Source organism: Notamacropus eugenii, chromosome 4 (assembly GCF_028372415.1).
Source record: "Notamacropus eugenii isolate mMacEug1 chromosome 4, mMacEug1.pri_v2, whole genome shotgun sequence".
Lineage (NCBI taxonomy): Eukaryota > Metazoa > Chordata > Mammalia > Diprotodontia > Macropodidae > Notamacropus > Notamacropus eugenii.
In genome coordinates this window covers 422016501-422044163 of record NC_092875.1, presented here as the reverse complement: position 1 = coordinate 422044163, position 27663 = coordinate 422016501, and the positions used below count along the sequence as shown (strand labels likewise).

General features: G+C 38.7%; 1 protein-coding gene across 5 annotated transcripts in view; it reads right to left on the bottom strand.

Moving 5' to 3' along the window:
• The window catches only part of LIFR (LIF receptor subunit alpha), an 86628-nt gene extending 63045 nt beyond the window's left edge, over nt 1–23583 (bottom strand). The window contains exons 1-2 of one of the 5 annotated variants that reach the window (XM_072605781.1): nt 22752–23583; nt 14947–15104 (exon numbers count right to left, since the gene is read on the bottom strand). The gene's annotated coding sequence lies outside the window, so the exon portion shown is untranslated. Of the gene's footprint in view, nt 1–14946; nt 21659–21687; nt 21820–22751 lie in introns of those variants that run through there. The other 4 variants (XM_072605780.1, XM_072605783.1, XM_072605782.1 and 1 more) reach the window with 4 other exon arrangements.
• Nucleotides 23584–27663: the final 4080 nt, after the last annotated feature.

Here is a 27663-nt window from a genome sequence, read left to right as displayed (position 1 = left end):
TTGTTACAAAATGTCACAGCCTCTACAACTACCCTCCAACAGCTTTAAACAATCAGCTCTACATATGACAGTAGGCAGTTGAGAATCTGTGCTGGGGAAGACTTAAGTAACATAGAACTATAGTGACAGTTGGAAGTAACCTCAGAAACCATATGATTCAACCCATAAACCAAGGAAGAATCCATAATAATAATGCTAATGATGATGATGATGATGATAGCTAGCTCTTGACAAACATTCTTTTATTTGATCTTCACAGCCACCCTGGATGGTCTATGCTCTTATCATCCCCATTTTACAGATGAAGAAACTGAGGAAAACAGAGGCTAAATCTCTTGCCTAGGGCCACATAGTTACAGACATAGGATCCAAACTCAGATCTTCTTGATTCCAAGTCCAGGGATTCTGTGCTACCTAATTGTCTCATCCAATCTTTGCTCAAAGACCTCCAATGAGGAAGAACTGCTTACTTCTCCTACCTTCTGAGAAACTCTATCTACTTTAAAAGGGCTACAACTGAGGAAGTTTTCCCTACAATGAAACCTAAATGTTCTTCTTTGCCACTTCTACTCCTGTCTGCCCTACAGGGCCAAACAGAACAAGTCTAATCCACCTACCACAAGACAGTTCTCCAAATCCTTGATGACAGCTATGACATCCCCATCCAGAGATTCTATGATTCAAGGACCAGGTGGACTAGAGGGGCCTGTGCTTCTAGTACTCAGATTGAAATCTGAGTGTTTATCCCATGTCCTAAGGTGTCCTCTGGGTAAACTCACTTCTTCCTTCTCCTAAATCTTCTAAGGCAGAGTCAGAAGTCTGAGTTTAGCCAATCAGCAATCGTCACCTGCCTCTATCAGTCTCAGAATATAAGAGATTTGTAGCCTCAAAAAGCCAGAGACTGCACTAAAGGAGTCCAACATCCATTTAAGTTCCTGAGCACAGACATAAGAAATCCTGAGCTTCAGAGCACCCAAAAATATTAGAAGGGGAATCAGAAACTGAGAGCTGAACTGCTTGTTCCACAGGCAAGGTGTCTTTAGGACATGTCTGTCACCCATCACCTTGGGGTGAGGCTGTGGAGATGGCAGAGACCGAGTTCAGGGTCTGAATACTAACCGTTTCACAGTCCTCTCTCTGAGTTCTCCTGGGTGTGGAACAAACAGCCAAGGAATAAGATGCCACCAACCCAACACTGCCTGCTATCACGGAACCCTACAGATTGTCTTCTTTACTCAAAGACTTCAGCATCTGGCTCAGAGATTTCATCTCAACCCACCAGAAACTTCAATGCTGTATAAGAACACCCTGGGTTTACAAGTTATTAACTTAAATTTTTATGACTCTTTCACTGAAAATCTAGGCAGCTGAGTGATACAAAGCATAAAGCTCTGAATGTGGAGTCAGTGTAAATCCTACTCAGACTACTTAGCTATAGTCAACAAGTCACTTTAATCTCCCTTGGCCTCAATTTCCTAATCGGCAAAATGAGGACAATAATAGCACCTACCTCGCAGAGGAAATAATTCTGAGGATCAAATAAGATAACAAACATAAAGCACTCTGCAAACCTTAAAACATTATATAAATGCCAAGTATTGTTATAATTTTCATCATAATGATTGCTATTAAATCCCAACACTCAGAAAGATGGTCACATCTAACGGTTCACCATCACTCATAACTGTGCAATGACCTCCATGATCTTAAACTCTAAAATTCTTCTCTCTGATCTTGTCCAACCTCCTGCCCTTTCATCTCTCCCTATGCATAACTTCCCTCTAAATCTATTTTGTACTCTTGCCATGTCTTCAAAGCCTCCTATTCATTTCTGTTTTACCAGTCTATTATTCCTGCTCTGTCTGGCCTTTCCCTTCACACTCTTGACTTTATGGTTGACTAGTTAATTCAGTTATATACTATCTTCTAACACTGAATCCACTGTCCCCCTGCCATTCATGCTTTGCTAAACCCCAATTCTGGATTACCCCCAACACCTACATTCTCTAGTTCTACTCCTAAAGACTTCTGAAGAAAAGTCATACTACTGTGTCTACTGGGTCAATTACAAATTAATTTGATCTGATCTCAACTATACCTTATTAAAGAGCAATGTTTTTATTCTTTCCTGATAGACTATCAAACTCCAGAAGGTATTCTAAATGCCTTCAAGCTTCACCACTACTTCTTCCCTATCTTTCAGCAGAGGGATTTCCCTCATATTTTCCTGAGGAAATGGAGGTCATCCAACCATGAATTCCTTCTCCAATCTTACACATCACAAAACCCATCTATATCATCTCCCAGGGGAACTCTTTCCCCCAATTTTTTTTCCCAAGGAACTTGGAAAATTTCAAAAACTACTATTTTTTGCACCTTGGATTTAAAAGTACTTTACCAGCTTATATCAACATGGCATAATGTGAACTACTTTTATCAATTCTGCCTTACTTTCACATCCCTCTCCCCAAGATCTGTACATTTATAACTTCCTTAAAGAATTGTTTGAAGTTCAGAGACTCTAAATGTTGCATCCATGGCCACAGAGCCAGTAAGTGTCAAGAGGTTGAATTTGAACCCAGAATTTGCTGCTTCTACTATGTAACACTTTTTATTTTACTGCTTTAGGAACATGAAAACGTATGTATGAATTGTCTATCTGAATAAATCAGGTTGCTCAAAAATCATATGCAACATATAAAATTAAATGTATAGTTAAATGAACAATTGCAAATTTACTTACTGAATTAGAATTCACTTGTTTAGAAATTTCATTACAAGTGAAGCTGTAAACTTCAGGTTAACTTCAAGGACTGTATCCTTAAGCTTTTGCCAGCTTACAAGGAGCATATAAAAGTCTAACATAATAAACTACAAACATTTCTGGTGCAGTAAAGAGAACAGGATTTGTAATTTTTAAAAAATGTCATTTGGACTCTTAGCTCTGTAATTTTCCTACCACATGATCTTGAGGAAATCACAATCTCTCTAAGCTCACAGTTTCTGCATTTATAAAAGAGATAACATTATACTACTGGGGTTGAGAAAGTCAAATGAAGTAATACATTAAAAGTTTTGGGTCTACGTAAAATACTATGCAAACTATTATAATTATCATAAAACAAAGGACAGATCTATCACTTTCAGATCTAAAGTCACCAGGAAGCACATAGGGAAGGAAGACCTCCCTGAAGGCAAAAATGCATTTCGCTCCTCTACTCTTTTTGGTAAAAGTATAAATGAATTGCAATGATTTAATACAGTTTGTTGTTTTAGAATGATTACAGAATTTTAGAGCTTTAGAAATCACCAAGTCCAAATGCCTCATCTTAAAGATGAGGAATTGGTGGCCCAAAGATACATAAAAGCATTTTCATTATATAATGTTTAGAAACCAGATAAGGAAGAATACAAGCTTCATTGCAATATATAAACCTAAAGATATTAGTCAATATAAAGACAAACTTATTAAAATATTTCAATTTTTCAAAAGTAATTCTTGAAAATAGAAAAAAATATTTTTTTCTTTTCACCTTTTCTACTGTTCATAAGTTCAGGCTATAAATTTTTAAGACAAAAAAGTATTAGGAATTACATTGCTCATCGAAAATTAATCAGAAACTATGATAAAATACATCTGAAATGACCATGTAAATCTTCATATTTAAGCGACATATCTGTCCCTTAAAAATAGGAACTATGAAGTTCCTATTTTTTTCAAAAACTACCATTTTTTGCACCTTGGATTTAAAAGTACTTTACCAGCTTATATCAACATGGCATAATGTGAACTACTTTTATCAATTCTGCCTTACTTTCACATCCCTCTCCCCAAGATCTGTACATTTATAACTTCCTTAAAGAATTGTTTGAAGTTCAGAGACTCTAAATGTTGCATCCATGGCCACAGAGCCATGGTAAAGGTGACATTAAATTATCCTCCAGGGCAGCACCAATATCTACTTAAATAAAGCTCAGAACATTTTTGGTCTAATTCTCACTGTAAGTAAATGAAAAAGCATGATTAAGAGCTCCCTATGTGCCAGTCACTGTATTTTGTATTACTCTCTGGGGATAAAAAATACAAAGATTAGATTGTCTCTGCCGCTGAAGAAGCTTACATTCTAACATGGGAATTACCAAGAATGAAAGGATGATCTGGCCTGAGAAGTCAAAGTGATTAGAAGTAAAGCCATAAAACTGTCACAAGTGTCACATCCTGTTCAGTATGACAAGGTAGATAACAAGATGCCTGGAGACATCCTCTGGTAAACGACCTATGAAGCAGTCTGAGACCTGTTACTGTAGTTTAGGCAGGACAGAGATACAAATGTGAGAAGTTTCATGAGAGGGTTGGTCTCTGGAGGTGTGGTCTACAGCAATGGTGTGGAACTCAAATGGAAAAAGGGATATAAGGATGTACTCATATCTGTACAGAAGGAGGCCTGCAGGCTGCATATTTACTTATAAAACCACACATTAAGTTCTACTGTGTTTTTTATTTATTTTGTTAAATATTTCTCAATTACATTCACGTCATCTAGTTCAGGCTTCAGACCCTTGATGTCTTCAAGGGGTATGGGCAGAGCTAAGTAAGAAAAAACAGAGGACCCGGAGATGGGGAGGGTCATTTCTAAAGGCATTAAGAGAGGAAAGGAGTATAACAGAAATACAGCCATGTACAAAGGAGGAAGAAGGGGGTAGAACTTGTTATTTCTCATAATTGGGGCATGTGAGATATATAAACATGAAAGAAGAGTTAAGAGAAGCAGGTATTAGATGCACCTCACTTTTACAAGAAATGGACACTTAAGACACCCCCACTGATTCTCAGTAATACCTACAAGGCCTAACTTTCCTCCTTCTATTAGAATCTTTATTGGTCTTGTTTGGTGCCTTATTTCATTCATTTGTACTTAAACATATAACTACTTTCTTGAATTCTGTATTCTATGAAATACTACAGGATAAACCACTAGTTTGGGAGACATATAATCAGTTTTTTCCCCCTAAGAATACAGGCAAAGATAGATAGAGAGATGGATGGACAGACAGACATATGTTGCTCATAGTCTTTGTTAGATACACTCTTACCCTAACCAAGACAATTGCCTGGCAATACTCAGACATTAAAATCACAGTCCGGAAACCTAAATTCCAGTCTTCTATAAATTGCAAGTAACAATGTTCTACTCCTAAGAATTTACTACATAATTAAACCTTCAGTAATAAAAGGATGGTGTGCCTATAGGCCATAGAACATGCTAATAACAATGACAACAGCAGCTGGCATTTATACAGTGCTTCATTAAGTATTATCTCATACTTTGTGAAAGAAACCAAAGAATCCCTGACATAAAAGATCTTACAATCCAGCATAATTAGGATAATCAATTGTTTAAAATGCCTTAAATTTTTCATATCATTTATCGATAACTCAAAATACTAGACTTTATAATAGAGTAGTACAAAAAGCAGAGGCCTTGGAGCCAAAAGATGGGATTTGAGTTCCAGCTCTGACACTCACTAGCCATGAGACCATGGCCAAACTGCTTGGACCCTCCACTCTAAGCATCAGTTTCCTGATCTATAAGGTAGAAAAACACCACTTGTACTACCTCAGAGGACTGTCAGGAAAATATTTACATAATTTACAAGGTTATATATAAACGTGAGATATAAGAAAAAAACCTTTGAATTTCTATAATTTAAAATAGTAACATAAAAGAGCTAGCCTTGACACAATTGATACAGTTGGTCTCAGGGTCAGGAAGACCTGCGTACAAGTCTTATCTCTTGGCACACACTGTCTTGTATGACTGTGAAAAGTAATTTAATCTCTTTGGTACCCCAGGAAACACCCAAAAACTTTAAGTTTCAGAGCTGGTGACAATATGTGTCAGTGAAAGGAGTTTCCTCACCGTGAGCTCCCCACACAGATGAGAACATATAAGCCATCAAAAAAATACTAATGTAATATATTACTTGATCAGAAAAATCATGTTTTACTGAAAAATTGTTTCAAATATTATTAGAAAATCTTCTAAAAGCATTAAAAAGCTAACAAATTTACTTAGAGGGATATTAAATAAAATAACAAATTAATACTAGAATCAATAAGTTCAACAAATAATTCCATATAAGACACCCTTAATTGGAGTAAAAACTGAGCATATAAAGCATACTATTTGACCCAAACATGATATAGAGTTAGGAAGATAACACATAAAAGTTGACTATCAATAGCTATATCTTGAACAAACTCTGGAAATAGATAATGAATTGGGTCCAGAATTGAACAAGTAGAGAAGGCTAAACTGGATCATCTCTGGGAAATTTCAAAATTCTAAATGACCCAAAGTTTTTCCCTGCAAATATGCCTATCTTTTAAATAACCGTATTTTTCAAATGCTATATGGCTGCAGGTTATGGAACAGTACAGTCTCCAGAGAAATAAATTTAAGGATTACCCAAAGGACAAAGGAAGGGCAAATGGTGAGTATGAGCAGGTTGAGAACATGTTACAAAGAATTACAATGGAATAAGATAAAGGATAACTAAATTACACATTTCATCAGAAAAAATCATCAAAAAATGGGTCAATCATGAGGTAAGGATAAGAGATAATTGATAGATAGTTCATTTGCTCCATTGGTATCCTTTCAAGGTCAAGAAAAAAATCAAGTAAGGGACCCAAAACACTGGCTGAACACCCTACGGGCAACTTACTGGAGGGAATAAACAAGTTTCACACAAAATGGGGAGGCATGGACAGATTGTGTTATGTATCACTGGAAAGAATATTCACTTTAATGAGGTCATAGATATATCTGAGCATTGCAAAACTTCTATTTACAAAGCACTGTGCTAGGCACTAGGAGAGAGATAGAGGGAAGGCATTTTTCTTCCCTTCATTGTAACTTAAAATGTGTTAGAGGTTACAGTACACACAAAAAAGATCATACACGTGTAATACAAGTGGTGAACAAAACCCTATGGCAGATCTGAACAGGTAAAGATTATTTGACTTGAGTGAGACGTGTAATCTTGAAAGACTTAATGGAAAGGATGACATGAGCTGAGTTTTAAAGGACAGAATTCAATAGGCACAATAGGAGAGAGACATCCAAGACACAGAAAAAGGCACAAGCAAAAGTACGGAGGTGGATAAAAACACAGAACGGGCACAGGACATAATGACAAATATGGCTTATGTGGAGGTGCAAAATATGACATACTAAATACTAGACAGTGACAAGTTGCACCAAAATAATGTAAACCTTAGTCAATAATAAATTAATTTCAAGTATATGTTCTTTTAGAGCTTTTCAAGAAAACTATTCATGATGGTTCAATGAGATTCAGGAACTAGAAAGTTACTAAAAGCAAATTTGGGAAAAGTTCCTATCAAACATGGCAATCTTTCTCGGTCCTGAATAATACAGCATCATACAAATATTAATTAGTACTTTGTGCCTTGGTAAAAATCAAAGACCAATCATAAAATGAAAACAAATTTTCTAGATTTCTATTTTTGTTGAAAATAATGATCTTGGATACAACTTATTTCAAGTATCACTTACTGCTGTCCACGAAGTAAAGCAAAGAACATATATGCACTCCAAAATAACTAACTCTGATATCTGAATCTGCTGCCACATGGACCAGGACAGCCATTCATTATTTGCAAAGTAGTAAACTTATTAAGGTTGTTTGTTCAATCTGTCAGTAACATGTTTAAAGGCGGACATCAGAAACAGATTACATTATATAGTACTTTGTCAAAAACCTAAATCTGAACATGCCTTTGTGCAAAGAAAAACAACTATTTTTAAAATCATGGAAAAAAGCACTGGCTCTTGCTTAGGAAGCACAGAAAGAAAACAGGCCTACAAGTCCTAGTTCTATTATCTGCCTGGCACATGACATTGGGTAAAACACAATTTCTCGTAGCTTCAATTTGTTTTCTATAAATTGTTATTAAGCTATACATGACTACCACAAAGGGTTAATATGTGAAGATCAAATGAAACAAAGCACATAAAAAGACATGACATTTATATAGAGGCCTTCAAGATTTACAAAACGCTTTGGACAAATTTCACTGAATCGCCCAGTTATTAAAGTATTATTATCCCCATTTTAAATATAATCAAATTGAGGCTCAAGAAGGTTAAGTGACTTTCTACTAAGACAGCCAGTAGGTACTGATGGCAGAACTGAACCCGGGTCTTTTCGGACTCCAAATTCAGCACTGTCCACTAAGCCAAAGCATTTTACAAACTATCAAGGACTATACAAATGCACAGTATTATTGCACCAACAGAAGCGAAGGTAATATATCGTTAACTCTCCTAATTTCTCCATCACTTATATTTCTTTTATGACTGTCCACGACAAGTCAGAATTGTCCTAAACTGCTAAGGTCACAAACAGCAGACAGTATTCATTAAATCAGTCTGTCTATTTCCCATAGCCACACATACATGTTTTGCGGTGATAGCAGTAATGGGCAGCACTCTGCATGCTCTTTTATGCCACTTCATACTAAGTGGCGGTTCAACTAAACTCACAACACAAGCTTACAGGAATATTGCCTCCTTTTGTGCACAAGAGGAAAGTTTCTACAGGAGTGACATGTTCAAACCTGTGCTTCAGCAAGATCATTTTGGAAGTTGAATGGAGGATGGACTAAATGAAGTAGGGAGAGGTATGAGGCAGGAAGACCCACCGGAGGTCACTCTAATAGTCCAGATGTAAGGAAGGCCTGCATCAGCGTGAGGTAGGGTCAGGGGAGGTACAAAGGATATATGAGAGATGCTTCAAAGGTAGAAACCACTGGACTTGACAAGTGATTAGACTGGGGATGGGGAGTGGGGAGTTAGTCAAGGATCACTTCTAGATTGCCAACCTAGATGACTGGGAAGGATGGGAAGGATTATGGTGCCTTCAAGAGTCATAGGGAAATTTGGAAGGGAGCAGGGAAAATGAGATAGTTTTGGACATGCTGAATTTAAGATGTCTACAGGACATCCTGTTAAACCATTTATGTCTCTGTATCTCTAGTGACCAGCCCTAGCACAAAATAGGTGCTTAATAAATGCCTGCTGAGTTGGAGCCCAAAACAAAGTAGGATAGGAATTCAAAAATTAAGAGTCATCATAATTCAGTTATGGCATGGACCTGAAAGGACAGGAACTGAAAGTATCATTCAATTCTTAGGAGATCCTGAAAAGCTGACTCCCTTCATAAAGATCTCTATATAGTTGTCTTCATAGCCTGGTCTAGGGATATAGAACAGATAACTCTACAACCAGCATAACCACAGACAAAACTGTAGCTGACAGATATTTTTAACCTATCTTGAAAATCTGTGCACCTTTCCTTGTTTATTTATCTCTTGCGGGATGTCAAATACTTACGGAACCATTTGAGAACAAAGGCCGATCAAGGCCAATGTGATCAAAATAGACCAGAGAAGAAATAAATAAATAAACAAAGAAAGCATCATTACTCTACTAGGAAGCCAACAGCAACAATTTTCAGGCTCCTCTATGGAGTACATTATTTCTTGTCACTGAAGCACAAACATGGAATTCTAGAGATTTTTTTTTAATGTTTACAGAAAAGAAAAAAATGTTATTCCATTCACCTCCTATTATTGAGAACGAGACCATGTAATACAAATTCCTTCAACTTATGGTCCTTCACATCTCATTATTTACAATCGGAAATTCTTAACCTTTTTTTGTGTTGTGAATACCTCTGTCAGTCTGATGAAACCTGTTGATCCATTCTCTAAATACACAGGATTATAAGGGATACCAATTATACTGAAATAAAGATGTAGTTTTTTCCCATTCAATTTTATGAACCCCCTGAAATTGGTCCATGAATCTTTGAGGTTTAAGAAACCCTGATGTACATTTTATTTATCCTCTTTCCTCCTCTTCCCTCGTCTTAGAAGACATGACCTCCCCCTTGCCATACCTAACCTGTTCCACCCTTCTCATTTCCCCTAGCATCTTGTTTGAAACATCCCTTTCTCCTGTTATCTTCAATCTCTCCCACTTCACTCACTCTTTCTCCTCTTCCTAAAAAATTCTCAGGTGTTCTTTTTTTCTAAGAAAATCTTCCCTTAACATTATTGCTCTATTAAAGCTAGTATATCAACTCCCTCACCTCCTTCACTGCCAGATTTCTTTAAAAAAAAATAAGGTATACAATAGATGCTGACTGCCACCACTTCACCATCTATTCTTTTAACCCCTGAAATCTCTTTCCCCTCCTCCATATCTGAAATTTCTCATGTCACTGACTATCTCCACTGCTGAATAGTGATTGGCTTTTCTAAGTTCTCATCCTCCATCTCTTGGGCTGAACACTGTCAGCACCTCCTCTCCTTTGTGATACTCTTCTTGGCCCCTGTCTGATCTTCTATGACACTGTACAGAGCAAGGTCTCCTTCCAGCTCTCCAGTCACTCCTGTTGTCTCTTTCGCTGGCCTTCTTTCTCAATATCATCCCTAAACGCAGGGTCAACGTGATGCCTTATATTGCTCCTTTGTTTTTGCCATGGTCAATAAAAATGCTCAACTACTCTTTGATGAAGGCATAAAATGATATGCTTATCAAATTTACAGATGTCAAGATGAGACAGGCAATTAATTCAGCAGATATGAGAATCTGCAAACAAAAAGATCACAATAGGCTACATACAATAATTGACTAATACTTCCAAGTCTTTATCTCCAGCCCCAACTCCTCCCAGAAACCCAGATCTAATAATGCCTCAAAATTTCCACATGGACTTTCTTCTGTTTCAATTTGAGTATGTTTAAAATTTTACTTATTTCCTTCTTTGTATATGCCCCACCTCCCAATTTTCCTACTCCTGTTAATGGCAACACCATTCTCCTAATAACCTATGTTAAAAATCTCAGAATTAGCTTTGACTTGTCAACAGTCACAAAGCTTAGAAGCAGCAGAAACCCGTCTACTAGCCTACTGACTCTTAGCCAAGTGCTTTTACTAGTATACCAAGCAACCTTACACCCATGTATATATACACATGTGTATACATATACACATATACATACATGTAGACATAAATTTTTACATATATATACATACATGCAATAAAAATTCAGTGGCTAACATGTACCTTTAAATATTAACAGGCTTATCTAAACAGAACAGCAAACGATGATTTTGTGAAACTCCATTAAAGGTTCTTTTCCTTAACTGGACTTAAGGAGGTGCCACAGATCTAAAAGGTGACAAATCTTTCTTACGCTTATTTTGAGGAAGCACTTTTGAGAATGTTTTTCTTTTAAAACAACACAAGACATGTCTTTCTTATGGATATTAAGGTTAAATAGATTTCACTTTAGCCACACCACTGTTAATCACATTTATTACATGGTGCTCTTTTCTAATTCTATAATTTTACATTTTATATGTTTTTACAGTTTTCAAGATGCTTTCACATATATTCTCATTTGAATTTTAGGCTATCATACAAATAAAATCTTGAAGTTTAATATCTTTTTAAGCTCTAGACCTATGACCTTATAAACATAGAAACTTGTTAGCTATTTCATGGAACTAGAACAAGAATCTACTACAATAACAACCTTCATTTCCAGGGTAAAACTTCAGTTGTCTAGACAAAGAAGGCAATGATAGGAATTATTGTTTTTTTCTACACAGACAAATGCTAGAACCTGTATTTAATGGAAAACTTTCTAACCTGTATTATATATTCCCTAGCCTTTTTAAACTGTATGGCGCTATAATTATAGACCTGTATTATTTAGCTTACCCCTATATGCCACTGCATACAGTAAACACATACTCAGACTTCTCTCTTTTGTTAGACTGGTTAGTATACTTTCTTCACGTTATCCACATATGACCCTAAGGGCTGCAGTCCCGAAATGCAGGTGAATTTTTGTCACTACCCTCCATCACACAAACACACTTAAGAAGGCAGAGTTGTTCTATCTCTGCATCTTCTTCAGTGGTTCCGTTTTCAGAGCCATCTGACAAGCTGCCACTCTCACGGCTGTTCTGAGCCACTGGTTGCCATTGCTTCCATTTTACATCACTATTGTCACTCCCCTGTCACTGAGTCTAATCTCTTCCAGCTGCTGAGGCCACCCCCGAATCCAATCTCAGCAACTTTCTCCATCTGATGTTCTCCTTCCTTCTGTCTCCACTTTTCTTCTCTGTCATCTCTTCTCCCTCCTGTTGCCCCTAACACATTTTCTAGCTTTTCTATTAAAAAACTGATCGTGTGCAGTTATGAATTTCTGTACTCCTTTCTTCAGATGTAGTCAACAGCTCCAGGTCAAAATCAAACTTTCACCATAAAGAGACAGTAAAGAAAAGGAAGTCACAGAAACAGAAGCAGAGACGTGCATGTGAAGACAGACATGAAGATTCATACACAAAGGGAAAGAGGCACAAAAGGAGCTGCAGAGTCATTGCATGGAATAACAGCTGTCACAGCTCAGATGTTTTAGGATGTCATCTCTCAAAACTTCTTTTCTCAACTAGAGGTACTTTCTGTGTGGATCTATCTTCACCTCCTATTGGGTCCAAACTTTAAAACTTAAGGTTTTAGTTGAATAAGTTAATAAGTATATGATATCATACACTTCAGTATATTTCTCTACCTCTTCATGTTATATATAGGAAAGCAATTCAGACTGCAAACTGGTACCAAAGCAGAAGAATGGCACGCTCAGCTCCTTCCAGTCTTTATAAAGCTGTGGCTAGGCTAACTCCCATGCTTACACCAAGGCACAAATGTAATCCTGGATTCTCAAAAACCATACCAGTGTAGTCCAAATACTGGCGCATTCTATCTACCATGTTGAAAAGACTTCAAATACTTGGCAAAGGATTATATTTCCTTTTGAAGGACAAGCCTAAGTATGGAAAGTATCATCATTAACAGGCTGGCTATTGATGATGATTTTTCGTCTGTGACAGTTCACAAAACAAAGGAAAATACCAAGTGGCCTTCAATACTGTCAGGCCCTCTTCCAATTTTATGCTGAAAACAGCAGAATGGTATAAGGAGGCAGAGGGTGCTATATGGTATATTGTATTACTGTTTAAAATGCTTTCTGGTCATGTTAAAAATCCAGCATTGAAATGATTCAAGTTCACTAAGAGATATATGAAATATATTCACAAAGAAGGGATGAAGAGAAGGTAATTCATACAGAAAATTTTAATAACCTTTATCTAATAAATATTGTTTTTATTTGTACCTGTTTACTTTTTAGCAGTATTAAAAAGTAGTAGTTTAAAAACAAGAAGAAAATGGCAAAAATGCATAAACAATAACGCCCTGAACATACATAAAAGAGAACACTGTTCTGAGTCTATCTGCTATCTTGGACCACCAGACTTAGACAATACTAATTAACACATCTGTATATACCCTTGCTTCACGCAACAGACATAGTCTGAAAAGTTGAATGCTTAATTATTATAATTCAAATATTTTATATGTATTAATGAGAATACCATTGTAAAATGACCACACTCTAATCTACCTTCATTGTAAATTAGATCTTCATATCATGGATTTGCTTAAGGGTAACTAGCACCTAAAATGTGGCTTAAAAATATACAGGCAAACTCTCCTATGACAATGACTCACCCACTACAATGTAAAATTCTAAGCCACCACTCTAGGAGACTTATGGCTGAAATGAACACAAAACCTTGTAATAAACACTGGTTTTCTTAATAACAGTGGTCCAACAAAATAAACCCAAAGAAAAAGACTATATTGATGTTTTGGTCACCATTGATCAGTTGTGGATAAGCCTACCCACTGTTTCTAGTTTAAAAGTGGTACAATGGAAAGTGTATGAGATTTAGAGTTACAGGATCTAAATTCAAATTCTACCTCGGACGCTAACTACAGAAGTGACCTTAAGCAAGTCTATTAACTTCCTTCAGTAGCAGTTTCATATCTGTTAAATGGGCCTCCAAACTACAGACTATATCTTAAGATACTAAACAATGATCCAATAATCACAAAACTCTAAAAGGTATGACATTTTTCATACAATCCATTTTTTATCTTTTCATACCTAAATTCACTTTATTTCCCTTGAAGTTCCTATCGTATAGTTTATTTTTCCACTCAACATTTCAGATGCCATAAAGAAATATTACTTTTTCCAGCTGCCTATCTTACTCTCTCCCATACACAGAATCGCATTCATACTTTAACAAAATCATTTCCCTTGACTGGAAGACCTTTCCTAATTACAAAAAAAAAAAAATTACACATGGTTTATATGTGTGTATGTATGTACTGAATACTACTGGAAAGAACTATTAGAAAACATAAATAAATATATACATAGGTTCTCTTTTCAAGAACCTTATAATCTAGTTGAAAAAACAAAAATTATGATATCCAAAAGGACGAGCTCATCAATACAGAGTAAAAAACGCCAAAAAGCAATATAGAGTTGATTACTAAATAAGTACTATAAACAATAAATTGCCATGGCTTTTATGGAGGGGATAGATCACGGTAGGTTGAAATCATCCAAGATATTTCATAGACGAGAAGGGCACTTGATTTGGTACTTTAGGAAGCATAGGTTGAATTTGGATAGGCAAAGAATATGGAGAACAATGTTTTAGCCAGGGGTTATTCAGGAAAAAGCTGGGGTAGGAAAGGGAGAGGACATTAAACTAGGTTTGGGAAAGCCTAGTTTGGCTTTAAAAAATTATTAAAGGGGAAAAACAAGTGACAAGACCGTCAAAACAGACTGAGAAGCCCTTGAATGCTTGACCAAGAGTTTTGACTTTACTTCTCAGGGATTGGACCTGTGAATTTCTAAGCAAGGGAATGACATACTTAGAACAATAATGACAAATTTAAAAGGTCTGGTGTGGTGGTGCATACCTGAAAACCCTGCTACTGCGGAGGGGAAAGCTGATGAATCTCTTGACTTCTGGAGTTCTATGCTGCAGTAGGGCTAAGAAGACAGTTGGGTGTCTACACAAAATCCAGCACCAATATGGAGAGCCCCTCAGAAGCTACCCAAGGAGAGGTGAACTGACCTAGGACAGAAACAGAGCAGGTCAAAGCTTCTTTGCCAATTAGTACTAGAATCAGTGGCCTCTGCATTTCCAATCTATATGAGACAGGCAGACCAAGTTAAAGACGGGGAGTGAGAAGGGCTGGAAAGCGAAGGAGGAGGAAGGAAGGGAGAAGTTGAAAGGATAAAGAAAGAAACTGGAGAGAGGAACATACCAGCTAAGAGTCTGTGAAAGTAGTCTATAAGACAATCATCTAGGATAGTAGCAATGGAAAAATCGAATAAATTGGACAAGCTAAAAAGGAAGAATTTATAGGATTTGGAGGAATGTGAAAATAATGACCATTGCCCCCTTTCTGGATATTCTCTTTTCTCAGGGTTTCCATGAAACTACCCTATTCTGGTTCTCCTCCTATCTGTGACCTGGGCATATCATTCCGTCTCCTTTGCTGGTTCACCTGGTAATCTCATCAATTCCAAAGGGTAATTATAATCTCTATGCAAATGACTGCCAGATCTATAAGCAGCCTTAGTCTCTCTTCTGAGCTCCAGTCCCACATCAAAAACTGTCTACTCAACATTTGAAAATAGATATCCTATAAATATCTCAAACTCAACATGCTCAAAATGTAACTCCATTATCTTTCTCCCCAAAACCAATTCTTATTTTAAATTTCCTTATTTCTGTTGAGGCTACAAGCTTTGATATCTTGAAATTATCTTCAAATCCTCATCACTCTCCTTCATCCCACATATTCAATCACCATGTCCATCTCCTCATCTCTAACATATGTCTTCTCTCTTCTCACATGGCCATCACTGTAACTTAGACCCTCATCACTCTCACCTGGACTATTACAATAATTTTATAATTGGTCTCCCTGTCTCAAGTTATTTCTTTCTCCAATTCATAATCCACATAGCCAATAAAGTAATTTTCCTAAAATACAGGTCTGAGTATATTACTCAAACCCAGTAGTTCCTTGTTGCCTCAAGGATCAAATAAAACTTCTGTTTGTCATGCATATCCCTTTAAAATCTGTCCTCAATTTACTTTTCCAGTCTTATTAGACATTAGTCCTCTTCTTGTACTTAATAAGCATTTATTAACCACCTACTGTGTAACAGGCACTGTGCTAAGCACTAGGGATACAAAAAAGGCAAAAAAAAAAGTCTCTCCTCTCACAGACTTTACGGTTTAATGAGGGAGACAACATACAAACAACTGTACCATTAAACCATATACAGGATAAGCTGGAGATAAATAATAAAGGGACTAGCATAAAGGGAGATCAGAAAAGTCTTTTTTTGTAAAAGGGAGAATTTTAGCAGGGACTTGAAAGAAACCAGGGAATTAAGATGAGGAGGGAGACCACTCCAGGTATGGGGGACAGTGAAAACACAGTCAGAAGAGGAAGCCAGTGTCACTGGATCACAAAGTACTTGGGAGAAAAGTAAGGTGTAAGAAGATGGTTAAAGTAGAAAGGGAGCAGTTCATAAAGAGCTGTTCATGCCAAACAGATTTTATATTTGATTTTGAAGGTCAGAGGAAGTCATTGGCATTTACTGAATCTGGGGAAGGTGGAAAATTAACCTGAGCTTGAGAAAGATCAATTTGACAGTTGAGTGAAAGATGGACTGGAATAGGGAAGGACTTGAGGCAGGGAGACCAACCAGAAAGCTATTACAGTAGTGCAGATGAAATGATGAGGGCCTTCACCAGGGTGGTAGCAGTGGAAGACAAGAGGATATGTCAGAGAGATGCTTTGAGGGTAGACCTGATAACCGGATTGGAAGGAAGAAGAGGGAAAGAGGGGCAAAGGATGACACCTAGTTTATTAACCTGGTCACTAGAAGGATGGTGATGTCTTCCAGAATAACAGAGAAGTGAGGAAGAGGGGAGGTCTTAGGGGGAAAGATGAGTTCATTTGAGCCTAGAGGTTAGGAGAAAGGTTAGGCCTGTATAAGTAGATCTGAGAATCATCAGCATAGAGATAATAATTAAATAGAAAGGAGCTGATGAGATCAAGTAAAACAGTGCAGAGGCAGAAGAAAAGGGCTAAAGCTTGGGAGATACCCACAGTTAGTGGGTATGACCTGGATGAAGATACATAAAAGGAGATTTAAAAAGGAATGGTCAAAAAGGCAAGAGGAAAACTAGAAAAGAGCAGTGTCGCAAAAAACCTAGAAAGGAGACAGCATCAAGGAATAAGAAAACATTGATGGAGAATTCACTAGTTAAAAGCAGCACATTTCACTTTTGGACAGCTCTAATTGTTTTCAATAAATAATACATCCCTTATATTAATTAAGGCTTTGAGTTTTCATGTAACGAGATTTATCATAAAATATATTCCTAGTTGCCATCAAAAGCAGCATTCAAGGGTATTTTTTAAAAGAACATGTATAGAAAGTATTATTAAAAAGTATCTCCCACTGTATGTACCTTGCTTACCTTCTACCACACACATTCCACTCCCCATGAACAGGAGGAGCTCTCTACCTTTCCTACTTCTCATTCTTGCACGAACATTTGCAAATTTTGAAGCTTTGAGGGAAAATGCTTCTTGGAATGAACTAAAAGGTAGTTGTGGATTACAATATCTGACAGAAATATACCAGGTGAAGATTAAACCCATACATTCAAAAACCACCAGTATTAGACTCATACATCATTTATAATGATACAGGACAGTGATTCTCAACCTTGGGTCTGTGGACTTTAAAAAAAACCAACTTTTGTTAACTATATAATTAGTTTCCTTCATAATTCTATGTATCTTATTTTATACATTTGAAAACATTATTGTTAAAAAAGGGTTCAGGCCACAAAAACGGATAAAAACACCCTCATACAGCTGAAAGAACACTAGTCTGAGACAGAAGATCAGGACACTCAAAGTCTGGTCCTCAGTTTCCTTATGACTAAAGAATTAAGAGATTGAACTAGATGATCGTTAATGTCTTTTGCAGTTCTAACATCTTAAAGTTCATCATCAAATTACAGGTAACATAAGGTTCTAATATTAGAAAATTTAATATGCAGAGTACCTGCCATAAAGAAGCAATTTAGACTATATCTAAATGCTAAGGACATGGCCTTTATATTTATCAAAGTAAAAATCTTAATTATCATAGTTGCTTATTTCATTCCCTCTGCCCGAAGAACTATTTTAACACTTATACGTGCAAGCACAAGGCTAATTTTAGTCTTCTGAGACAGGTAAGTTTAAAACTAGCCAAGATTTAAACAGCTAAATGCCTTCATTTATGTTGTCTGCCCTTACCTTACTACTGTCCTTTGAAATTGGTGCTGTCAGAACTTGGTTTTCCAAAACTATTTTTAAACTACTGCTTTCATATTTTCCTTGGACCTTCCAATTTAAAATAGTGATAGTAAATGTTCGGATTAAAGTTGAACATACATATAATTCAGGGCTCAACTCAACAAACATTTACTGAGCACCTACTACCTATAAAGCACTGTGAATGCATACAAGCATAAAAAAGCCTGAACATAAAGAAAAATCTAATTAGATTAAAAAAAATAAACTGTTAGGTTAAGGTACCAACCTACTGGGGAAAAAAATCTTTTCTGCAAGATGAAGAATAATATTTTAGTGGTCAGATAGGATAAAGAAATAGATACTTATTACAATTTCTATCATAATGCCTGCCACTAAGACCAACTTTACTTCCCAAACTTGCAATTGACCAGAAGGCAAGAAGAACTCATTTGCATGCACTTGCCAGCTCTACCTTTTTCTCTCTCAACATGCACAAAACCAGATAGACTTAGAATGACAAGAAGCCTACAAATTAGAATGAGGAAATGCCATAGGTTTCCAATTGTTAACCTAAAATAGAGAAAGAACACAATCCTTTTATTATGACAATGACAATAAAATACAGGTACTATATATATATAATATATTTTTAATCTTTTAGTGAATAGTTAATACAAACTGTAATATCTAAAAGACAGTGCTTCTGAAAAATTCAGAAGCAAACAAACGGACGCTTCAGTAAAACTCAGACTGTATATGGGCTATGTAATATCAAAATAGTCCATTATTGCATCAATAAATCACTGTTTTAATATTTTCACTTCATGTCACAGTAATAATCACGAATAAAACACTACATTTTCAGAGAACATACTGAAGTATAAAATGTAGGAGAAAAGGTAAACCTAAAATGAAGAGGGGGGTATTTAACTTTTGATTATAACATATATCAAGATATATATAACATATATATTATAACATATATCAAGATTCAAATATTCAGAGTACGGGATTTAAAGAACGCAAAATTTAGTACAAAATTCCCCCACATCTTGGTATAGTTACCAAGACAGGGCAACTTTCATTAACCCTTCAATATCCAGGGCTGGTTCTATTGAAAATTTCATGAAATGTTTCCTTACTGTAAGTCAAAGGTTATTTTTAATACAGAAGATAAGGGAATCTATGTACCACAGTGATAGATGTTAAATAAAATTTTAGTAATTTGTAAACACATACATATACATACACCTATAATATGGGCTGTTTTAATATAAAGTCTTAATGTTAGATCATTCTCAAATTTAATGATAAAGCTATAAAATCTTTCTTTCTATAGCCCATCTCCATTAATACTGTAATTTACAAGTGTAAAAAAACACTAAGAATTCAAACTTAAATGAAACAGAAATTCAATAAATACATCATTAATGCACATAAACACAGATATATTCTCCCACCTCACTAATGTTATTAAAGGACCGTATTCCAGAAGTGATAATTCTTGTAACTTACCTACATACACTTGCCAAAGGAGTGTAAAATTTGTAATAAAACTGAATAATCTATGGAATTCACTGATCTTAGAGTCTAAGGGCAAATATATTACTTTAGAACATAAACTGTTTCCTTATTTTAATCACAAAATTCTTTTCATGTCCAAACTTATTAAAAATTGAAGCACAAACCCTATTTCTTGAAATGCAAATTTCTCACTTAACCAAGAAGTTGTCTCACTTGTTTTACCTCCCTTTCAAAAGGATAGCTAATTTCTTTGGCAAGACACTCTAGTCTGGGTGAGACTCAAGCCCAGTCTCTTATAATTAGAAAGTTGATTTAAATATTGGTTGATTAAATAAATATTAGGATTAACACTATATTACTAAGCACCATAAAAACCCTTAAGGATCTCTAAAGCGGTTGTATGTTGGGGGATGCAAAGGACCGAGTACAGCAGAATCTTAAGGACTGGAGATGGTATATTCATGTTTTGGCATCTGACTGTAAACATATAAAGTATGCCTTGGGCAATATTCTGTTATTATAAGAGACATTCAAATCGACTTGCAAACCCTAAAAATGGACTGGAAAAATACTTTTTAGACAATTTTAGAGATGACACCTCTATGATTTGCTATTTGAGTAAGGCTATTAAGTAGAATTATGTTTGTAAGAAATCAAGCACAGCTCCAAATCTATTCAATTCCTAAGAAGTCAAAAATCAGGTTTGCACTGCTTTAGGTGTGGATGTGATATAACCCAAACCCAGTTTTTTGGAAGAGAAACATCTCACCTTGAAAACATACCACACCAGGTTCATTTGCAATTAGCTAATATTGCCAGCAAATTAACAGTTTCAACCTGACTTCTCAAAGACCAAGGGGAAAAACGCACAAGGGGGAAAAAATGTGGATATGACCTTATGAACTACATACAAAATTTCTGTCCTCTTTCTCAGTTTAAAAGAAATGGTGATTGAAGGATCTGGGGCAACTCCTAATTAAAATTCTCAATGCTTAAAAAAACCTGACACCAAAGAAAGTTTCCCTAACAATAACGCAGGCTTCCTTTCAAAAGTAGCTAATCACTTTGATACAGTATCACAAGACACTGAAAGTAACTTGACACAATCTTTCTTTAAGGGCAGTCTAGGGCTGGAGAGGCAGCAGCTCCCATCATTCAAGCCGACCTCGGAGGAGAGCACCTTGCATCGGACAAGCACGCTTCTCCCGCACGGCTTCTACCTAGGACACTCCACCTGCACCAACACGTTCCACACTTCACCTTATGTCGTAGCACGCCTTCCACCAAAGTCTCACTACGTCCAGGGACCCACCATCCACGAAGAAACCTTGGTTCGGGGTATTTTTTTAAGTTGGGAAGAGGTCTGGGCGTGGGGGAGGGGAGAGGAGGAAGGCTGGCCGGTGATGTTCTCGAAGATGGACGGAGCCATATGGACATAGAAACCAGGGAGCTGGTCCAGTTTCCAAAGAGATACAAATCAGCTCGTTCTGTCCCTCATCCCCGCCCGCTGACCTTTGGCCTCGAAACTTACACTGATCCCAGCCTGTGGTCTCCCGAACCCCAAAGGGGGTGGAGGGGAACTTGACCCCGGGAGAAATCCGGAGGCATCCCAGAGGGAGGGTCTTCGCCCTCTCCCACCGCCCCGGCCCCGGGGCTGTCACCTTGCTGAGGTGGGGGCGCTGAGGGCCGCCGAGCCCGGGGAGTCCCTGCGGGTTGGGGGGGTCTGCCCTCTCCGCGCTCCCGCAGCGCCCCCGCAGGGACCCCCGCCGCCCGGTCTCGCCTCCCGTTACTCACCCGCGGGCGGGCGGCGGAGCCGGCGCCGCTACTTCTGCATCCTCCCGGGGACGGCGCGGCCGCTCCGCAGCCTCCCGAGCTCCGGCCCCGGGGCTCCCGGCGCCGGCCGAGCCCGAGGGGGGAAGGGAGGCAGAGCCGGGGCAGGGACCCGCCGCCGCCGCCTCGGCTTTCGTTCCGCACCGCCCGGGCTCCCGAGGCCACGACAGGCCCGCCCCCCCCGCCTTCTTCCACGGTCCCCCCGCCGCCTCGCCGCGAGCCCGGCTTCCGCGCGAACGCCGCCTCCCCGGGCGCCTCGGCTCCGGTCCCCGGGCCCTCAGGCAGCGGTAACGGCCCCGGCGGCAGCGGCGGCGGCCGAGCCCCAGACCCGACAGCTGTGACTGCGGCGCGCGGGGGCGGCGCCTGCACGCAGCACAGCTGGGGGCGCTGCTCCCCGGGGCCCCGCCCCCGCCGCCCCCTCCCCCCACCCACACACCCTCGCGGCTCCACCCGGCTCGCTCCCTCCTACTCCAGCCGGCTCCCTCTACAACCACAACAGGAAGCCTGGAGCGCGCCCCCGCCTCCCTCCCTCCCTACTTCCCTCCCTCTCCTGGCCGGGTCCCGTCCGGCGCGCGCGCGCCCGGAGCTGGGAGAACCGAGGGAGGCTCGTGCGCGCCCGGGGGCCCTTCCAGGCGCGCTCCGCGGCGCAGCGGGGGTCGGGCTCCGTGGGTGGTGCTTCCACGGGGACTCCCCCGACTTCTCTCACCTCCCCCACCCCCGTCCCAGGGTGAATCGGGAAAGGTCATTTAAGTCTCCCAGAGAAGGAGGGAGGGGAGACGGAGCTGGCCCCGGGAGCTCGGTCCTGCCTACCGGGAATGGAGCGCAAGGGGACCGAGCCGGGGCTGGGAAGGCTCCGAAAGGGGCTAGAGGAGGCGCAGCCCGTCCCGACGAAGGCTGTGCGAAGTTCCAAAGACTCGAGTGCAAAGCGGCAAAATCTGGCCATAAGCCCCGCGAGCATATCGCCAATTAGTAATAGTAATATAAGGTGGGGAGGGGAGAAAAGCGAGAAGCACCCCCTTCCCACTCACCAGGGCGCCGCATCCACGCGTCCGCAGGGCTCCGGAGGCATGCTTATTCCTTGGCTTGCTAGGGGACCTGAAGTGGTCCTGTCCACTGTCCTCCTTCCAGTCCCATGCTTTAAAAGCCCTCCGTCCCCATGAGCTTCGAGGGTCCTGGTCTGGTTTATTACTCTCCTTACCTCGAAATACTCAGGCACCGCTACCTCTTAACGGATGTGCAAAAGTCAGGGGCTCCCCATTCCCGGCGCTAAACCTGGCAGCCGTTCCCCGAGACCGTGCTGGGCTGCTGAGGGCATCCCAATTTCTCTGGGCTATTAACGCCCCGCTCTAGGTAGCCCGAGGTCTTGGCCTAACTGTAGGTGAGGGCAAACTTTCCTGTGGGAGGGATACTTCGGTCTGAGAGGACAGACAGGACATTCTCTTTACTGAGAATTTCCTGGAGCCATCTAGTCTTGCCTGTAAAGCAAAGGCGTGGCGGGGTTATTATTTGTGTGAAGAAGAAACGGATCCCTTAATGGTGTAAGATTCTTCCTCTGTGCTTTGTTCCCATTTCCGCAGTTTCACTTGGCCTCGGTGAGCTCCCGAAGTAATGCACAAGATGAAATTAGCTGCAGAGTGTTTGATGGCGCAGAATCACGGTGGGAAGATGTTTACTCGTGATGCCGGACACTTTGGATAATGTTTGGCTTGGCACAGCTAATTTTTGCAGTGTTCAGAAATGTGCCAGATGCACGCAAATTACAGGGGTGCTGGACACACACCTTCCTCTGGAGACCTGATTTTTTTGTAATAGCCAGAATGAGACGTAATTTCGAAGCATAGCAGTTCCAGGGAAGGTCAGTTTCTAGAGACATTAGTGCGGAGGTGGACCTAGTCAATGTCAGCTTCTACAGTGGCAAAACTTGGTGTTTGTCTAACCTTTTACTGTGAATGCAACAGTGAAATAAAATGCCATAGATTGTTTTGTTCAATGAAAAAAAAACCAGTTCCTACAGGAGAGGTTAAAAAAAAAAACACGGGACTATTCTCGATGCGCTAGCCATAAGCTTGAGCTAAGTGGATTTTCTTCCCTGGGCCTATCACTTCCAAGGAGTGTGCTTTGAAAAATGTTCTGCCCTCTATAGATGAAACTCTATGATATATTGCTTTTCCATTCTAGTCTTACTCCACTTGCATCCTTGCCAGTTGGAGAAATCCCATGCACACACAGAAATTTAGCAACTGGCTTGAAGTAATTGAAACACCCTTTCCTTGAGAATTTTCCAGTTTTAAGTACTTCATATAGAATACATGCTTTAGTGGCCTCTTAAAAAATACTGTTGAAAAACTTTCATGGTATCATGGGAATTTGGGTGGATGAGTTAATTTTGCATATTTTTTCAAAAAATTTATTGCTGCTGCAATGTGCTTACTTTTTTTTAAAGCTACCTCAAGCATGCCTCTGTTCACAATAGGGAGTGTTGCAAACTTTTAATATAGACTTAACAGGTGAAGGATAATGGATTTTATATTTATATACTAAAGAGAAGAGCTTACAAAATCATCAGTGACTAGGAATCTGGGTATGACTAGCTCTGTACACAGCCACTAACTCAACTACTGGGCACCTAAAAAGTCGATGTACATATGTATGGCTTTGCTAGCTATGCAGGCGAAGTGAATTATCTCAACCAATTGTGGAAAAATGTGAATTAACTAATGTGGAATATTTAGATAATTTTCATTTTAATTGAATAATATATAAATTTAATTCATTTTAATTGAATTCCCTTTCTATCTAGAACAATCTATGAATATCAATAACCCTCATTCCCCATGAGCTTTGAGGGTCCTGGTATAGTTTATTATTCTCTTTATCTTGAAATAGGCACCTCTACTTCTTAATGGGTTTGCAACTATTCGAATTTTTCCCCCCTTTTCAAAATGAGACATTGCACAGTGATAAGCCACTAGTATGACAGTTCAAGCTATGTGAGCTTTAGGTACTAATAATGCTGATGTTCAAACGTATTGTTTTTGTATGTGATAAAGATGCCCAAATTGGAAAGAAAAGATCATATTAAGCTTGTTTCAGATGTGAATGTGAATAAAGTAGCATATCCTACAGCAAATTGCAACTAGTAGACATATTACTAGGTAAGCAGGAAGGTCTTGTTACCTGACTGCATTTTATAGACCTGTGCTCTTCCTTCTAGTTCTTCAACCATTAGTATCATAGATTTAGCATTGGAGGGACTTTGCAAGTCACTTAGTCTACTCTGGTCTCTTGTTTTCTAGATGAGAAAACTGGGAGCCAAAGAAGTTAAATGATTTGCCTAAGGTCCCATAGATAGTAAGTGGCAGGAAGATTTTCAAATTGGGTACTCTTTTTCATTACAATCTAGTTCATTCTCCATTTTTTATTGGCTTTTCTATTTTATGCTAGTTTTTTTAGATATGTTATAACTTTAGGAGATATCAATGTAAATGTTTGGATGAGAAATGACCTCTCAGTCAAACAGAAAATAATAATACCTGTGATGAAAGTTCTAGAAGTGAGGGGCTTTGTCCTTTGAAAAGATCAGTCAGTCATGAAAGCCACGAACTTGAGCTCATGGTTCTTTTCTTTGTTATTAAATTACACGTATCTTGGCTCATTAAACATGCTTCTCATGTTGTGTGAGCTAATATGTACAGTGTTTATAAATCAGTGGAACAAGATACGGCAGAGTTCCTGAAAGAAATTTTGGAACTGAATAAAATTCTGCAAATTAAATGTAGTCACCAACAAATGTCAAAGCTTTTTACTAACCAGTGAGGGGCTGAGTAGAGTGAAACTATTCCTAGTCTTAAGCCTGATTGATAAATGTAGAATTAAATTGGTTTACTTTGGACAAGATTCAAACTTATAATTAGATCACTTGGAAAAAAACAACATGAGAGCTAATTTCCCCTTGGATTTAGAAGTCTTTACCCAGAGTAGTTTGGAATTCTAAGAGATATGGAAAATGTAACTGACACTATTCTAGATAACATATCCCTAGGAATCTGTTCGGAAGCTTTCCTTAGGGATAAAGTGTGTGATTCTTTTCAAAGAAAAGTTTATACTACATTGCAAAAATCCACAAAATGCTTGATATCCAGTCTTTTTTTTTAATCCTCTATATTTGCTTTTTCCATTTCATCCTTTTGACATTAACCAAGGGAACTTGATATACTTGAAAGAGCCCGGGTCAAGATCCTCTGCTTAAAAAAGGGGGAAACTTCCTTCAGGAGACTGGAGGCAATGAGATTCATTCTACAATAATTTATTAAGTACATATTATGTACCAATCACCACCCAGCGCTTAGCACAGTACCTGGTACGTAGTAAACACTTATAAATGTTCATGGATTGGTTGATTGCTATCTGCTAAGAATAGGAGGACAACAAGGAAGCCATCCATTCACTCAAGGAGTTGATGCATAATTGGAGGGAAATAACAACATATACATAGCAAATGAAATACAAAATATATGCAGATTAATTTCCCAAGGGAAGAAGATGTGATACTTAAGTTGAGCTTCAAAGGAAGATGGAGATTCTATAAGGTTGAGTTGAAGAATGAATACATTTCAGTTATAAGTAATGACAGCCTTTGTAATGACATGAATGTTGGAGATGCCATGTTGTGTACTAGAAGCAGCAAACAATCCACTTTAGCTAGAACATAACATTTCAAAAAACATTAATGCGCAATAAGACTGGAAAGGTAGACTATAGCCAGATTGTGAAGGGCTTTACAATCAAACAGAAGAGTTTACATTTAATCCCACAGATAACAAGTTGCCACTGATGTTTCTTGAGTAGGGGAGTGATATGGCCAAACCTATGTTTTAGGAATGAAAATTGAGCAACTGTATGGAGGATGGACTGGAGAGAGGAAACATTAGGGCCTGGGAGCCCAATTAGGAAACTTTTTCAATAGCCCACGACAGGGAATGAAGGTCTAAACAAGAGTCTAAACTCTTGAATGAAGGTCTAAACAAGAAGTGTGCTAGAAACAGCTTAAACCTCTTTGAGCTGATGGTTAAATGTTCTGTGTGAGCATTTATGGATTGAAAATCAGAGCTATAGATGAGGGCTAGATTTATTGTTTTGATGATTGACTAGATTTAAGAAAGTGATAGAGCAAGTGCTGCTACTGAAGATTAAACTTAAAGGCATGTCAGGGTCTACAATTTTTTTCTTGAGAGCTAGTTAAATATTTCCATCACATTCATGGCCTAAACTAAAGTGTGAACTGAGAAGGGAGATTTTCAAAATATGTAAGTTTCTTGAAGACATGGAGTGTATCACATCTGTCATTTCTATCCCAGATGACTGACAAAATGCCAGGTACATAGCAGACACTTCATAAATGTGTATGGATGGATATATCACGGAGGGAGAATTGACAAGGCTTAACAGCTGATTGCACATAAAGGTGAGGAAGAGAAGAGACTCTGAAACTGTGAAACTGAGGGCCTGGAAAGAAAGTGAAGACCTGCAGTAGATATAGGAAAATTAGAAGAATGCAGGATCTGTGGAGGAAACTAGAGAGTTCTCTTTTGGACATACTGAATTTAGGGTAGGAGTAGAGGCAATCATGGTTAAGTGACTTGCCCGGGATCACACAGCTAATAAGCTTCTGAGGTTAGATTTGAACTCATGTCCTCCTAACTCACGAGCCAGTAGTCTACCCATTTTGCTACCTACCTGCCCTTAGACATGCTGAATTTAGGATTCTTTCAGGACATCCTGTTGGAGATGTTCAGTAGGCAATTTGTGGTGTGAGAGGAGACAAATTCAGGAGACAGTCTAGGGCTAGACATATAGCTTTGAGAGTCAGCTGAAGAGAGGTTATAGTTAAACTCAAAAGAACCAATGATATCACCAAGAAAGTATAGAGAAAAACGGTCT